The sequence below is a fragment of the Hakea prostrata genome, chromosome 6 (assembly GCF_041222555.1).
Source record: "Hakea prostrata isolate BN-2017 chromosome 6, UWA_Hpros_2, whole genome shotgun sequence".
In the NCBI taxonomy this organism is placed as follows: Eukaryota; Viridiplantae; Streptophyta; class Magnoliopsida; order Proteales; family Proteaceae; genus Hakea; species Hakea prostrata.
Window position 1 is genome coordinate 24,910,546 of NC_142605.1, and position 12,397 is coordinate 24,922,942.

The 12,397-nt window shown below is 42.8% G+C and overlaps 1 pseudogene; it reads right to left on the reverse strand.

The window, feature by feature from the left end:
* Positions 1-8,309: 8,309 nt before the first annotated feature.
* Positions 8,310-9,659, reverse strand: LOC149012834 (zinc transporter 5-like; annotated as a pseudogene).
* Positions 9,660-12,397: the final 2,738 nt, after the last annotated feature.

Consider the following 12,397-nt stretch of genomic DNA (forward strand, 5'->3'; position numbering starts at 1 on the left):
AGGTACTAGACTCCACAGTAGCTCTACTCGGCCCACTTGAAGATGAAGGGTGCCCTCTATTCGTCTTCTCCTCAAGGTTGCGTAGGTGGTGGTACGCTGACTTCATAGAATAATTTCCATTATGTGCAGGTCCCCCGACCCTAACATCCTCTCTACTTTTGATGCTAATTTAGAATCTCTTGATTACTTGGGCATCATCGTCATGAAACATGGTCTGTGATAGATCTTCTCTCCAGCATCTGTTAATAGGATCAATGAGTTGAGATACTTTGAAGAGTTGAAGATTGCCTCTATAATGAAAGCTTGGTCTGAAATTTGGTCTGCTTGGAAGCCAGTTATCTGCCCAGATGCTAATGCTCTCTCCATCTCCTATAACCCACATAAGTCCAGATTTTAGCACATCCCTCCCTTAAATAACACTTCTTCACGCCTATGAGGGGTTAGAGCCTAGAGGCGCTTCCAAGAAAGAGCAAGGAGGATAATAGATTCTTTTCATGTATTGAGCCCACAAAGAATTTGTTGGAGAAAACAACCTCCATGCCAACTTTCCCAGTGGAGCTTTATTTTGTTACACAGGTTCTCTGGAACCAAACCACCATTTTCTTTTGATTTACAAAGCCGATCCCAAGAGATCCAGCATATCTTCTGCTTTTCATCCTCCCTCCCCTCCCCAATAGAACTTGCCTTCCTCATGGTTTCATGAGGAGTTTTTGGAACCTTGTAGTGGCTTGCAGCATAAAGGTTCATTGTCAAATCCACAACCTTGAGCATAATTTCTTTTCCAGCAGGAGACAGTAGCCTTGACTTCCAACTTTGAAGCTTTTTAGTGGTTTTCTCTCCGATCTCTCTAAAGAGGTCCACTTTAGACAATCCAAATTGTGTTGGGAGGCCAAGATATTTCTTCAGGGTGTTGCCCAGAGGAATTCTTAGAATTCTGGAAATCAGCTTCTTGAACCTGTGAAGAGTGTTAGGGCTGAAAACTAGTGATGATTTTTGGTGGTTCAATTGGCCTTACAATAAAGCTGCAGGAAATGCTTAATGCTATGAATGCCAGGGAGAGAAATTTCAGAGAATAGTAAGACATCATCAGCAAATAACAAATGAGATAAAAGTACTGTCGTTCTATTCCTTATTTGCATACCTTGCAACTAGTTCTCCTCTTTCAGCTCCTTTCCAGATGGATGACAGTGCTTTTGAGAGCATAACACAAAAAGACAGGGGATAGGGGATCTCCCTGCGTGATGCCTCTTGATGGTTTGATGTGAACCGGGCGACCGATGGCTCCGAGGCGCGAACCTATCCGTGGCCGGCGCGACACGGTTGCTATATAAAGGATGCGGCCCCCCCCCACAACACCACATCCGGACCCGCCGGGGGAGGGAATCCAACCGGGATCAACCCACCCAGTTTGTTCCTGAGGTTGTGTCCCTCCCGAGGAGCCCATCGGTATATCAACAGGTGTTTTAATCGCATGCGTCTTGGATAGAAAAGTCCCATTGATGTCCCCTTTTATTGTGCCATCTATCAAGAGAGAGTAGGTCATTGAGGTTGTACATGACATGATCATGTCCGTCCACTTTCTATAGAAGCCTAACTTCATTAGTAACTCCCACAAGAACCTCCATTCTACTCTGTCATACGCTTTTTTAATGTCCAATTTGATGACAATGAAGCGCTTTCTTCCTTTCCTTCAAGTCTTAATATAGTGAAATGTTTCATGAGCTTAAAAAACATTATCTGAGATAAGTCTTTCCGGAATAAAAGTTGACTGATTAAGATCAATCACCTTATCACTAACATCCTTTAGTCTGAGATCTGTCGCATATGACCATTTTTAAAAAAAAAAATTGCCCAAAGCTGCAGATGTCCTCACCTGTAGTGTCCCAATGCTTCTGATAAAAGGCCGGTGGGATTCCATTGGGATCGGGAGCTTTCAAAGGGGTCATATCCATTAACGCTTTCTTGATCTCATCCTTCTCAGGAATTCTACAAAGAAATTCATTGTCAGCTTCATCAACCCGAGAGGGAATCCTTCCCAAGACCTCTTGGAGAGATGAGTCTGTTTAAACCTTCACTCTCCAGGATGGATTTATGCTGTTGCTGGAATTCTTGAGTGATTTCTCCTTCTGTTTCAACCCAAGTGCCCCAAGATAGTTTTAGCTTCAAAATCTTGCACTCGTTCCTCCTTTAAATAGTAGAAGAGTGAAAATATTTGTCGGTTGCCAATGGTGGGTTAGTTGAGCAGTTAAAAGCCCAGACTCCCATGGGGAGATCTTGGGTTCGCACCCATCGGCGACATTTCATTTTTAGTATTAAAAAAATTACAGTACCAAAAAAAACAAAATTTGAATGTAATTGGAATACATTAAGTTCTAAAAATAATGAATATTCTCATTTTACCTCAATGAAAGAAAAAAAAAAGACAATCTCTCCTAAAATAAAATTATAACGACTGCAAAATATAAAAAAAAGTTACTCTTTCCTGCTACTAAAACTATCCTAGCAGAAAATCACCATAGAAACCTCTAGTCAGTAGTAATAGGCTAATAGCTATCACAATAAGCAAAACAAATAGGATCATTCAGGCAACTAGATCACGAAAAGAAGTAAGAAACGATAATGGTCTCTGCGAAGGGAATTATTGTCTTTGAAACAGAAAAAAACGAACAGATTAATCCTCTACCAAAATTACTTCAATATTGCCAACAATACAAAACTTGAAATTGCAGACGTAGGAAAGAGCTTGAGATTTTCTTAATCTCATGAAAAACGAAAGAGGAAGATTATGTATAAATCATGCATACAAAGGAAACAAGAGAATTGAAAGGCAAAGATGATGGAGTTCGGCTTAAAGCCTATGTCTTTGGGACTCAAGACAGAGTCCAACCACCATATAGGAAGTTGTCAATTCCTTAGGCTGCGTTTGTTTGTTGGAATAAAGGTGGGGTGGGAAAATTCTTGAAAAAAGTGTAGATTTCTTACTTTTCCCTTAAATCCCAAAATGGTCCTGGATCCAAAAAACCCGGTTTTGGGTTTTGCTGTAGGGAGGTGACTGATCATACAGATACATACAGTCACAACTCTCTGAAGGTGACCTTACGTACAGATGTAGCTCTTTGAAGGTGTCTATGCGAGCCTATAAATAGAGGTGAAGCTCTGAACAAAAGTCACTCGGATTTTGGTGGAAAAACAAAAATTCGTATTCTAAAGTTAGAAAAATTCCGTTTTTGATTTTCTTCATTCTTGTTTGTATACTACCTTCGTATCTCCTTAGCAAGTAGTATTTGTTGGAATGCTAGCCTTCAGATCTAATGAGTTGTTGTATATTGAAGGTGAGAACGTCAAGGTCAAACCCAGTCTGCACTGAAGGGGGTGTTCAAATACCTTCAGGAAGAGTACTGTACATACACCTCAACTCACCCTGTTAGAGTTTGTACTAGTTTTGTTTCGCTTCGTCTACTACATTCGGGTAAGTGGTTCTGACATAAGGTATACTTTATATTCTACTTCTCTTTGTTTGATATTGGTCTGTCTATACTGTGCCTCTGATCTTCTAGTTCTAACCAGTGTCAGGCAATAATCTAGGCTGTGTAGTTTTCGATTGCAATCCATTCTAAGGGTAAGAACTGATAAACTCAAATAAAAGGTAATTTGAGGGAAATCACGAGTTGGGTATTTGGAAATAGTGAAAATTTCTTCACGTTAAGCAAAATTTTCAACTGGATGGAAAAACAGAGGAAGAGTGGCCACGGGTTCTCCGGTTACCAAAATAGGAGAAGATGCGCTTTAAAATGCCAATGAGAACTTGACCCCTTCTGGGAATCAAACAACGAGGAGTTGTTCTTCTACTTCTGTGCTGAAGGCAGAGGCGTTGGTTGTAGTGGATACTTCCATGGTGATGACTGATGACACTTGGGTAAGCAGGGCAGAGAGAGCTTGATGCTTCGCAGGAGGCTTCCGAAGATAAGTTCATCTTGCAGAATGATTTGTGTCGGATTATCTGGAACTCTGGTTTGGATTCTTCGCTTTTTCTCTTCCTGATTTCCCTTTTTCATTTTTAGAAATCGAATTATGATAGGGATCGTTGCTTGATGTTGAATTAGTGTGAAGCTCTAAGTTTTTGACTGAATTGGAGGTTTATTTCAAAATGGGTGTTCAACGTTTGTGCCTTTGGCTAGCTGAAGAGAATCTTAGTGAAGTCTTCAGTCCCATTTTTTAGCCTTGATAATTATTTTTATTAGAGGGTTGGTTGGTTGGTATCGAAGAAGGTTTGCAGGTGGCGGTGGTGGTGGAACGACAAGGAGGCGGAGAGCAATTGGGAATTTGGAGATTGGCCGGATAGAATGGTGACTTGATTTTGTAAATTCCAAAACTTTTAACCTTTAAATAAAAAATAAATAATAAAAAAAGAAACTTTTGTATTTATACATATATCCCTACTTTTTCTTTTACAATCATTTTATTTAATTTTAATTATGTGACTAAATTTGAGCCATTGGCGCAGGAGAGGTCATGGGTGTCACGGCCTAGTTATTGACTGCCAACCGGCCGGCACTAGCACTACTGCACAAGTCCCCTAAAACCCAGAGAGAGTAGAATAAAGCTAGAGCCAAAGAGAACCGAGAGAACGATGATCACTGTTGATGCTTGTACAAATGAACCTCCCATTATAGGTGAGGTAGGAACAATGAATGGTTGTGATTTGTACAAGTGCAGAACTAATGGTTAGGAAATCTAGTGGGCAGAATTCAGGGACATCAGAGACAAGAATCAGAAAGACCCTAGAATCTCCCCCTAGAAGTGGGCAAGTGAGCCCATAGATCTTCAAGTGGGGGACGGTGTGGCCCAAGAACAGCAGTGGGCTAAACCATGTATGGCATTAATATTATCAGGGCCACGATAAAGGGCCGGCACTCCCCACCACGGACGCCGGGTCACAGGAACCCATATACTGGAACCGCCACAATGGCTGCCCAACGCTCGCCTCGGCAACCCTCCACCACCAAAACCCGACCGGAGGCACCCGCGTGCGAACCGGCCGCCAATATAAGCCTCCTGTCAAGGATGTCGACGCCGAGATGCCCTGTAGAAGCCCATGACTAGGATCCTCCGATCTTCTTGGTAAGGCTCAACATACTGCATGGAAGACAGGATGGATCTGAGCTGGTGGGAGGTCTAGTTGGTAAGAAACCACCCGCCTTCATGATCTTGAACGGGCCTTCATACCGACGAACCGCCTGTGCACCCCAAGGACGAATTGTGGGGAGAACCACCAGACCAACCCGAGCGGGCGCACCTGGGCCACCTCACCGGGCTGCTAAGATGACAGCCACGCCAACCCGCCGGTGAGGCCGGGCAACCGGGGGCACACGCCTGAACCCCAGAGCCGACCTCCGGCGCGCCTGGGGACACCCCGCCCAAGAGGCGCCAAAGTGTGACGCCCCGGCCCCCAGTGCATGGCCGAAAGAAGCCGGCCCCCAGTCCCGACGGGGACCAACAAGGGCTCCCCCCAGAGCACACCGTAAGAAGGCATAGGACGACCGACCGGCAAGAACCAGCCAAGCACCAAGTCGAAGCGCCAGTCACGACCGACAAGCCACGGTGCCCCAAGCCCCAAGTCACGACTCCGGCAACCCCCGAAGGGCGGCCGAGGACGCAAGGCCCCCCCGCCGGAGCCCCAAACGCGCCCCCCGTGAGACAAAGTGGGGCCCCGACAACCAGGCCCTGCCAGCCGGATACGCACCACGACACAACCCCGGATGAGGGGCGCTCCTGGTCGATAGCACCAAGCGCGAAGATCCCAGGCACCCCCCACCGTGCCGAGGAGGCACAGGGCCCGGGGCAACCCAGCCCAATGTGGCCACACAAAGGAAGCACTGCTGGGCTGGAATCCCGCGCCACCCCCGCGAAGAGAACTTGTTGGCCCGTGTGGCGGCGACCCCCCCCCCCACCGCCAATGCCGGCCAGACGCCCCAAACCAAAGGACCCAAGCCGAGCAAGACGACACCCGACGGAGCCGCGAGGCCAACGAAGCCCACCAGAAGCGAAGAGAAGTCCCGGCAACCGAGACCTCCAACAGAGGTGAGAACCCCACGAGCCGAACGACCCCGGGCAGCCCGATGCCGGCCAAGAAGCGACCGGATAAAAGTCAGCCCGAAGCCCCAGTGCAGGGAGCGAGGGACCGCCCACCAAGAGCGCGGCCGAGGTAGAGACGGCGACAGACGCCCCACGACGAGCAAAACCGCCAGGCCAAGGAAGTGTCAACCCCCGAGCACCGCCGAAGCCAGGCGCACCCCACCGGGACACACACCCCACCAAGGGCGAGGACCCCACCAACCAGCACACGAGCACGGACACACGGGAAGAGCACAGGGGGGGAGGGGAGAGCACAAAGAACCGAGACGAGAGCAGGCCAACGCAGGCGGCAGCCAACCACAGAGGGCCCAAGACAACCAGGACGACCGGGGGGGCACGAGCGGCACAGAACAGAGGACACAGAACACAAGAAGGATACACAAAGTCACGAGAGACAAGAACCGAGAAGCAACGAAAGAAAACACAGAGAGAGAGAATAAAGCAGAGCCAAAGAGAAGAGAGAACGAGAAGGAGGAAAGAACCCCAAAGGGAGGAGAAAAGAAGGGGAACAAGAGAACAAGGAGAAAAGGGAGAAAGGGACAAAGAAAGAAGAAGGACCCGAAGGGGAGGGAGACAGGGGGAAGAAAGAGGGGAAACGAGGATTAATATACATGGGCACGATAAATGGGGTGTCAAGGGGCTGCAAATAAAAATCCCGTCCACCCATGTCTGAAATAGACATTGCTGATGGGTCCAGGGTAGGTACTTCTGTTGGGCTTGGAATAAGTGTTTCTGGTGGGCCTAGATTAGTTGATTCTATTGGGTTGCGGATGGCTGTGGGCTGATGTGGAGTTATTGGTTTATTTGGTTAGAACCGTTGGGTGTTGGCTGATTTTAGTTGCGTGGGCTCGTAAGTCGTTGTAGTATTGTATGATGGGTTAAATCTGGTCAATCTTTGGTGGGCTGAGTATTTATTAATTAGAAGTGCAGGTTTAGCTGAGTGGGCCGAGAGTATGGTTTAAAGTTTTGGGCTTTATAGCTTCATTGAGTGGGCCGAGATTATGGGCTGCAGTTCAATCCTAACAATAGCAAGTCAGAAGCAGAGAAAAGCTCCATGGATAACAATAAGGAAGATGAGGTGGTCAAGGGGTGGAGTCAGGATTTAATATTGAGAGGGGCCAAGTACCAATATTTCATGCAGAGTTGCTCTAGCGGTAAGACACACGCCTCTTATTGAATAGGTTGTGGGTTTGACTCTCGCCAAGGTGTCTCCCTTGAAGATGTAGTTGAGGTGTGCGCAAGCTGGCCCGAATGAACCTCAACTCTCAAAAAATGATTTTTTTTTCTCCAATCGAAGGTTCAAGTACTGATATTATATGCATGTTTCCATTAAAAGAATATATATCTCACACGTGGAAAGAGAGTGAAGGAGAAATTTCAAAAATTCAATCTTGTGATTACTGGGTGAATTGTGTTAGTGTTGTGCAATAAATGTGCAGCATAGTACAACTTGTGGTGGAGATCAAAACTTGTGATCAAGACAACCATTCGTTTCGCGGATAAACTTTACAAAAAAAAGTTCACTTGCGTGAAACAAGATCGAAACGAGTGGTCGAGAATTTGTCTTGACCACAAGTTTTAATCTGGACCATAGGCTACACTATGTTGTGAATTAATTGCAGGCACTAACACAATTCGTTCAGTAATCACAAGATTGAACTTGTTATTCTCATCCCATAGTAGCTCAAGTGCTTAAGCTCCATTTTGGAGGAGTGCCTCAAATTTATAGACATTAAACCCTAAATCACTTCACAAACGATATCATTCGAAGTTCAAATGTAATGCGAAAAAAGAAACATAAGAAAAAAGATGATTCGTAGTTGAATCAAAAGCTTCAAGATTGAAGAAGAAACCATTATAATGGCAACATTGCATAATAGCTTGAAGCATGGTGAGAAAATCTATATCCAAATCCCTCATACCATTAATAAAAATCTCCTTGTGCTCATCTTTTTTATTTCATACCAAGCGGGTAGTTCTATCTCCCTCCATACTTCAAAGTCAATTTAAGCTATGTTCATTCCATGGACACACCATGTCATCATATGAAAGTGCTCAGCAGTGTATTTGAGAGTATATGAGGAATTGAAAATACAGAACCGTGGAAGGGTATTCAAACATCAAGAGAAAGGAAACATCCTAGAGTTATCTTACAATAGCTGTTTTTCGCTGGCTCAAGCCCAAATTGCCAAAACAGACATACAACCAGCCCCAACGAGAAGTGAGGTGCATGCCCCAAGCTGAAGCTTAAGATTGGTTTGCATTCTGGGGTTCATGAAATCAGCTGCGAGTAGATCCACGAGAGACATGTAAATCAAGATTCCAGATGCTGCAGCATCGAGTACTCCTTCAACCATAAGAGCAGTTGGGCTAGTGTCACTGTAAACATTTGATATTCCTATACCAATTATAATCCCAATTGGAGTAGTTAAGGAGAAGAAGGCTCCCATTATTGCAATGCTTCTGCCTTTCAATTGTGCCTGTAATTCAAATTAATTAGTGCATAACACAGATGGCTGGAAACATCAGGGAAGTAGCTCAGTGAATGAAACAAGATTCCTGCCTTGAGACCTTTAAAGAGAACTAGACAGAGAGAAACTTCTAAATGAAAAGAGAACAAAACATGCATTAACATGTATATATACCTGAGCAATGCACTGCCCCAGCCCAAAGTGCCCTCAAAGAACCGGTGGAAGGTTAGGGCTGCAAATAGAGGCTTTACAATACTGGGGCTTGAAGAAACCCCAATGGTTATCCCTATGATCACCGAGTGAACCAAAATCCCCAGCTCCAGCACCTGAATTTATTAATAAACATTAATCAAACAGATCTGTAATGGTGATTCGTATGAAAAATGAGAAAACTTCTCCAGATGCTACTATAATTTATTTACCTGGGCTATGACGCGATATCGGATAAGTGGTGAAGAACCTAAATCATAAGAGGCCAGGGCGCCCAAGCCATGTGCATGACCACCATGATGGGCTTGCTTTTCTCCAGTTTTCTCCTCATCTGAGTTCTCAGCAGGTTGAGTTGTTACAGTGCTAGAGTTCATTTTTGTATAGAACACAGTAGCAAAACTATCCACCATCAAAGTCAAAATGGTGCCAACCATAGCAATGAAGCCTGTGAATGGAAAATTTCCCCACGGGTTCTGATCAAGACATGGAGAAGTTAATTGGTCGAATGCATCAGGCAATATATGTATGAATCCTGTTGCTAGGATCACTCCTGCTGCAAAGGCTTTGATTATGAAGAAAATATTGTTCTCAGGCCGTAAAGCCGGAAATTTCTTCCCCAAAAGAGGTACACACACACCAATTCCACCACCGATGAGAATAGAAAATATGGCAGCTATCTTATAATCAAGTGCCAGTGCTTTGTTGATTCCTGAATCAACTGAAGGTGTACAGGTACAATCAGCTGATACCAAGACAGGAAGAAGCAGAGGAAGAAGGGAAAGTATTGTTAACATCTTTGCTGAACAAAGCTTAAACTCACCCATCATGAATGAATGGAGAAGAAAAGAGTTCTACAATATAATAGTGGGTGTTCAATCTTAGGATTACATATTTATACATATTGCAATGGTTGACTTGTTGGGAAGAACTAAATTTTTACAGATATTTATGGACTAGTACAACCTTTGAGGCTTGAATCTTGCAACCAATTATTATATTCATCATTACAGAACAATTCTGACAAGAAACACAGGAGATCAAGTTCTGGGAAGAATGAAGAAAAAGCAGCTACAGAGGGATTATCAATGGCCATGGAATTTAAATTTCTCTTCATTCTGCATAACCACGTAATTTGGGGAGTCAGCTGACATTATAAGCATGCGATGAACCTTGAGGGTTGCTGACATTAAAAGGTCATATCAAGTGCACAAAAGTTAAACAAGTAATTCTGAAGCAGAAACGCAAGAACCTTGAAACTCTTTGTAGAACTCCAATCTATTAATTAAGATTCTTCACAGGGATAAAACTCTACGTAATTAACTTAGTTAGAATGGGACTGATAACAATATAATAAAACCATTGCGTGGAAACTTAAAAAGTTTGGCAGGTCAAATTGTCAAACTATGTTGACATTAAAGCCATTTAAAAAAGTTTCTTCTTGGTTACCTACAGTATGTGGGTCTTGCTTGGCAGATCAAATTACAAAAATGTCGACATTGGATTTTTTTATTGCAAAATTTTATAATTAATATTGGCCTTAATTTTATTTTCTTTTTAAATTATTATAAATAGTAATACATTTCGTTTTCTTTCTTTCTTAATTATTATAATTAGTAATATACAAGTAATATTTCTAATGTATTTTTTCTCATTTTTTTTAAATACAAATGGCCTTTTACTCAAAAAAACATACAAGTAATATCCGGTTCATAACGTGTTCAGATCATATCCTTATACAAAGACATTCTTTTCATTATTTATATACATAAAACCCATGTTTACTTGAAGTTCATATTTGATTCATACGGTAACACGAATTTCCCTTGAAAGTTGATCGTCTCTATGTATTAGATGAAGAAGGGGAAAAAAGAAAGTAGAGAAAATTGAAAATATTCTCTTGATGACTAGTTAGGTCACCTACCCAAACAAAAAGACAAAGATGGGAACTCAAATATCAAAACTTAAAAAGAACCAACACAAGGGTAGTAGAGTTCATCGTCTCGAAGATGGATTATCTTCCATGGATGCATGCCAATAAAGGGATTTAAAATACCCAAAATTAGTCAAAAAGTCGAACATTGAATTAGCCTCTCTATAATAATAGGTCACCTTCCAACCAATAAAACCCCTTATGTTTCTCGCCATGTTGTTCAATGCGTGTGGGATGCAGGGGGTGGAAAACATGATTGTTCCAATTTTTTTTTGATAATTTTCAGTTGGTCCTCCTTGAGATTTGACCCAAGTCAAATTTGACCAAAAAAAAGTTACATTTTGCATTTGTCTCCATTAATATTTTGAAATGACCAAATAAGACATTCCCTAGCTTATTTAAAAGATTTTGAGGACTCATGGCTTATATCCTCTCAATGGCCATTTGATCTATATAATTGGAATACATTAAGTTCTAAAAATATTGAATGATTCTCATTTTCATTTTACCTCAATGAAAGAAAAAAAAAAAAAAAAAGACTATCTCTCCTTTAGCCCTCCTTATAGTGTTGGTCTACCTATCTCTAGTTCTCTACCCTAAGGGAGGTTTGGAATTGCATTTTTCAAGCATGGAGTCAAGGGTGGGCCTAGTATAGGCCCATCTTAGTGTAATCAAGACTGGGCCCATGCCAACCCAACCCTCCTACAACCAACAAAATAAAAGAACAAACAAGAAGCTCTACCAGCTGAACTAGGAGTCTCCATCTTGAGGTACAAAGGAGCACAAATGAATAAACAAGTTAAATTGGATTGCGAGATACATCATTAAGTTATTTTAGTAATTCCCGGTTCTATGTCATCAAGACTAGAATCAGATCAATTATTTTACCAATTTAAATATAAGATCTACAACAATTAATAATTGATTTCAATTTCTTAATAACTCCAAATTATCAAGAATGTATGCCTCCAAAGCGTTTTTAAGTAGTTTTTCTTAACATTAGAGTTCTTGCAATTTACTATGAAATGGATTTCCAAAGTTTTAGTTTGCTTTATATTTATTTTTTGGGAGGGGGGAATTGTTGGGAAGAATGGTCAGCTATTTACATTTAAGAATGTTATCCACCAAAAGCATCAGAACCGGAAGTCACCACTTGGGCCAAAGTCAAAGGAACACAGTCGAATCAGAACGGCCTAGTAAGGACTTCTTGGAAAAACACACTTCTCGGGGAGGTTATCATTTGGGAGAATTAACCAAGGGGTAGTGTGGTACTTCTATTCGCAGAGGACTTCTTGGAAAAAAGCACTTCTCGGGGAGGTTATCATTTGGGAGAATTAACCAAGGGGTAGTGCGGTACTTCTATTCGTAGAGGACTTCTCGGCAAAGATAGAAGATCCCTCAATATCTCTTCCCACATTTAATGTGTACGGAGGATCTCTGATATTCCGCTGTGGATATGGAAGCTTCTAATCTATTTAGAGTCTTCCTTGAGCCTAGCGATAGTGGCTCCTTCGCCCAGGCGGCCATGGGACATTGTCATGTCAGGATAGCGCTGACAGTTCAACCATTAACAGGAAGACTACATGACAGCTGGGCAGTCAAGTCATCAGGCTTGTCACTCAAACCCCATCGATGAAGCCATCACCACCTT